Source organism: Macrobrachium nipponense, chromosome 1, assembly GCF_015104395.2.
Source record: "Macrobrachium nipponense isolate FS-2020 chromosome 1, ASM1510439v2, whole genome shotgun sequence".
Lineage (NCBI taxonomy): Eukaryota > Metazoa > Arthropoda > Malacostraca > Decapoda > Palaemonidae > Macrobrachium > Macrobrachium nipponense.
In genome coordinates this window covers 165537964-165542963 of record NC_087200.1, presented here as the reverse complement: position 1 = coordinate 165542963, position 5000 = coordinate 165537964, and positions in this window count along the sequence as shown.

Below are 5000 nucleotides of genomic sequence, written 5' to 3'. Positions count from 1 at the left end.
ACCTTAGCCCTGTATTATTGTATACCGTAGTACCCAGTGGTACCCTTCAATCATCAAACATACCAAAGTGCAACCCTCAAGCCTCAGTAGTTTTTATTTTATTTAAGGTTAAAGTTAACCATAATTGTGCGTCTGGCAACGATGCAGGACAGGCCACCACCGGGTCGTGATCAAATTTTCATAAGTCGCGGCTCTTACAGCATTATACCGAGACCTCCGAAAGATAGATCTATTTTCGATGGCATTGATTATGCGTTGTAGCGGCTGTACAGTTTTTACTTGTTATGATTGGAATGGTCTCCCCCTTCACGCCCATTGATATACAAACCCTCATCCTTAAATGAACTTGATCTCTCTCGAAATCCTGGAGCTACGTTGGAAGACGGAAGGTCCGGTTCTTGTATTCAAATATTCATACAGTTCAACTCGAATACTATAGCCTCTAGAATATTCATAACTAGCTTATATACTGAGGGATTATACAGAGATTGTAGGAGGGATAACGTGGCTTCAGTTAATACCGAAGTTGAAGTTTACCGATTCTCTCTCTCTCTCTCTCTCTGTGCTATATGAATTTATTTTTCTTTTAACCGTCATTTTCCTTTTTTTCACTCGTTAATTCTTAATTTTATTCGTATCAGATAAGATGTTCCTTTACTGCACGTTTATCTTTTAGTTTACATGAACCCTCTCCTTATATTCATTATATTTTTAATTACTTTATGATTATTTTAATGTACCCGTTTCTATGTATTATATAACTTTCAAACAGTTTCTTCAGTGAATTTGCAGGTTTACGTATATTCACATTTAGACAAAAGGTGAAATACAGTGAATGTATTCGTAGTTGTATTTGTATTTTATACTATTTTATTGTTATACCGTTACCGACGTGTCCTGAACATGTTCGATGTTGGCGTTGTTGCCACCGAAGTTCCTTGTGTCGGCGATGGCATCTAAATGTCACATTCGCCGCTTTTCTGGCTCTCTTGTGTTGGCCGCAGTGCGAAACGACGCAAGTTGTGGGTGGCGTTTAAAGCGTCATTTGACGGAGATCTAAATACTGTTTGATCGTCCTTCGGTGGTTCCGACAACCCGCCAATGAGTTTCGTAATGACCCTCGCATTATGCCGTCGCCACCGCGGAAATACAATTTGATTAGAATAGGTAAACTTCAAAGCAGAATTTCCACGACGGCCTGTTACAGAAGCCTCTGGAAGTTGGCTCTCGCTGCCACGTTCCGTACGCGTTTCCGGTACAAAGGTTTTACAGCCCTTTGTAACGTTGAGTTTGCCCGAGAATGCCTGTTTATGTATTAAATTCATTTTCATGTTGTAATGACGCAAGCTGGGTCTTTCTAAACCCAAGTTTTAATGAGTATAGAGTTCGTTTTCATTTTTATATTCCTTTATCAGCCTTCGTTAAGCTTGACCTTTGAAGTCAGTGTGTTGTCATTTTCCAGCATGTTGTTTGAGCTTGAATCATTGGATGAATAAGGCTATGATTTAAATTAAATTAAATATTGATTCGTGTCCAAATAGTATCACATTTAATGCTATTTTCTGTTATTCACTGATATTTTCCATTCATATTCATAGCCTCTGTCATCAGTTCATAATTTACTGGTTTATTTATTCTATTAGATTTTTCTCTATATAATATGTGTGGCGGAAGAGTCAGCCAGTGGCTATACTTGAATCATTTGTCCAAGTGTGGTCAATAAGATAAATAATTTTTTTTTATTCCATCTATTGTATTGTCACGTTTTGATGTTATTTCATGTATATTACCTAGGGCTGTAGTTATCCTATCGGTTTAGTAGATTCGTTTTATCAATTCATGAATTTATATGGATCATTAATTCTCTTGGATTTTTTGCCAAAATAGGTAAGTGATATGAGAAAACCTGAAATGTTTTTCGAGCGCTGATGGAAGCCGCTCGTCTTTGAGAAAGTAAGACCCAAGATCCGCATGGAACTTGATAAGCCTTAGATGTGCGAATTTGCTTCATATGTTACTATACATGTTATGGACTGGCCTTAATTCTGGATTTTACTAAAGCATCTATTTCCTTGGCTTTAAATATTGGTATAGTTAAATTAAGAAGTTTTCTTCAATGTAATATTTTAATGTTTAACAACCCTTGCTGAAGACGATGAAAAATCCTTAAATCTCAGGTCATTCGAAACTGCACTACGCTTACCTGGAAGAAAGGTGACTGGGGTGCAAACACCGTTGAGACTGGAACGCAGCCAACCCAATACTCTCTCTGGTAAAAACGAAACGTCTTGAAACACGAGGAAACCGTACATGGCGAAAACTTTCAGGATTCGCGATACTATAGTAGATTCACATCAACCGTGCATTTGACGTCTATAGGCCAGTCCCTTACGACGCTCCTGATTGGCTGTTGGTAAGCCAATCATAGGGCTGGAAACTCTCAGTCTCTCTCGAGAGTTCACATAGGCAAAATGCATGTTTCACCTTTCGTAAGGGACTGGCTTACACGTCAAATGCACGGTTGATGTGAATCTACTACAGCCCAAGAACAGATATCGTTTTCCTGATAGATACACTTGTCGGAAGTTATTTTCCCCTGTTTTGAAACCTCCCCCCCCCCTCTCTCTCTCTCTCTCTCTCTCTCTCTCTCTCTCTCTCTCTCTCTCTCTCTATGGAAAGCCATGCAAATCGAAAAGGAGAGCCTAGTCCTGAAGTAGCCATCATTGTAGGTAATAAGCTAACCACAAAAGAACGAGTTTTTTTTTTCGGTGTGTTTGTATGAGATCCGATTACTTAAGAACTTGCGTATCTCCCCCTCTCTCTATAACTGACTAACTAATAAACTAATTTATTATCTTTCAAACTACCATCTAACCACTTAGGTATATATATATATATATATATATATATATATATATATATATATATATATATATATATGGATATACACAGACAAGCGTATTTAGGTATGTGCTTGCGTGTGTGTATGTTTGTGCATGAATCTATTAACATGTTTTATATTTACACCTGCATGCGTGAGAGTTTGGAACATTTATATGTGTAAGATTAAGACGAAGAGAGAGAGAGAGAGAGAGAGAGAGAGAGAGAGAGAGAGAGAGAGAGAGAGAGAGAGAGAGAGAGAGATCGTTTAAATCTCTGAGATACCTAATTTGTTCTGGGACATGACCTGACCAATAAATCCTAGAGTGTTCCTGCATTAATAAACCCAGAACAAAGGAAGACGAAGAGAAAATAAAAAGCAGAACTGAGTTGAGGGTCGAATGTTCTTTTCTTGGTTATTTGATTCTGGTTCTTGATATTCTTCAAGCTCGCGATGTGCGTGTAATTGGCTCCTCAGACACTTGTTCTAACTCACTTCCCTCCTCCCGCTCGAGGGGCCGGAGTCTCACCGAAATCAATTTCGAATCAGGCTTGAAAGAGCTTCAGCCTTGGAATCTTGGAAGTTCGTATAGCTGGGCCGTTGGTATAGTGGTTAGTGTCGTGGTATGCCACGCAGATGTCGCGGGTTCGCGTCTCCCCCAGGGCGATGGAAAGCCACAGGGTGTGGATCATGATCAGTTACTGCTGCATTGTGGGGTCCGCGGTGGGAGGTTGAAAACAACATTCTTTGGAAGCTTGAATTTCAAGTCAATGGCCCCTGCGTGATTAACCCGTTTGAATAGGTCTCCTCCACTGAAATGAAAATGATAATACTTGAATTACAATGCCAAGTAAGCTCTAAAGAGAAGAGATTGTCTTACTAATTTATTTTAACGCTGGTTCGCAGAAATTAAACACTTTTACAGAAAGCGAATGACTCTAGTTCTTCAAAAAATGCTGATCGAGTGTTTAAAGGACCTGGAGTCCTTTTCCTATTCCAGTAAATTGAAGAATATTATGTTAATAATATCTGTACAACGTTCAGAATATGGCTCTCATATTTGACGTGCTCCTTCTTGGGTCTCACTTTAGGAAGGTAATTTGTATGATTAGTTACCCATCCGTATCTCTTATCTTCGATCATTTTCGTCTTCGCCGCAAAGTAGCTGCCTCAAGTAGAGTAGCTATTTCGGTCACTGCTGCTGGAGTTGAGGGGGAGGCTCTCCCTCCCATCAGGCGGCTACATCGCGGCACCCGAGGGTCACCTTTATTCGCGTCTCCTTCTCACTAGGACGGACGACTGAATCTGGTCTGCCTCGACTTGGCGTGTGGCTGATGGGGTTGAAAATCACAGACTGGGGGCCAATATGACTTTTGCTTGTGATTAAGATTCCTTTTTTTTCAAGTGCGCGCCTGCACACACACACACACACACACACACACACACACACACGAACGAACACACTGTCGTTCATGTCTTTCCTGTGTTTTGTCTTCCACAAACCTCCTCTCATTTCCAGCCTCCCTTTCATAAGTCACAGCCAAGTAAATCTGGGTCAACGAACTCCTTTGGCACCCACATGACCTCAGTTGACACTATCACGTGCTGTTTTCCTTTGGGTTGTGTAAAAGGGACACGTCCAAGCCATCTCCACCCTCCTTTCATTGTTATCTCCCCTACACACGGAACTCGTGTAATTTTTCCGTATCCTACATTTCTAACTCTATTTTGTCATCTGACTCTTATACTCTTCATAAAGATTTATTTCTAAACTGACAAAATCTTTTTTAGTTTCATTGTTATACCATGATCTATGTCCGTATGGCCATACAGAGAATAGATATATGTATAATCTTATTTGTGTATGCATTTTCATTCAATTTGATTTCCACATCTGATGCAAAGCTGTGTTCTACTCACCAATTATTTGACTTGCCTTCTTTAGTCTTTTTCAGTGAACTCCAATTCAAGAGAACCTGCACTAGACAATTGTTCTTAAATATTTGATAGATTCAACCTCATTAATCCCTCCTCTATCAGTATTACCTCCTTTCTTTGTGTATACCCGGCTTGTTTACTTAGATTTATTGCGACTCCCATATCTCTCGCCATATGATGC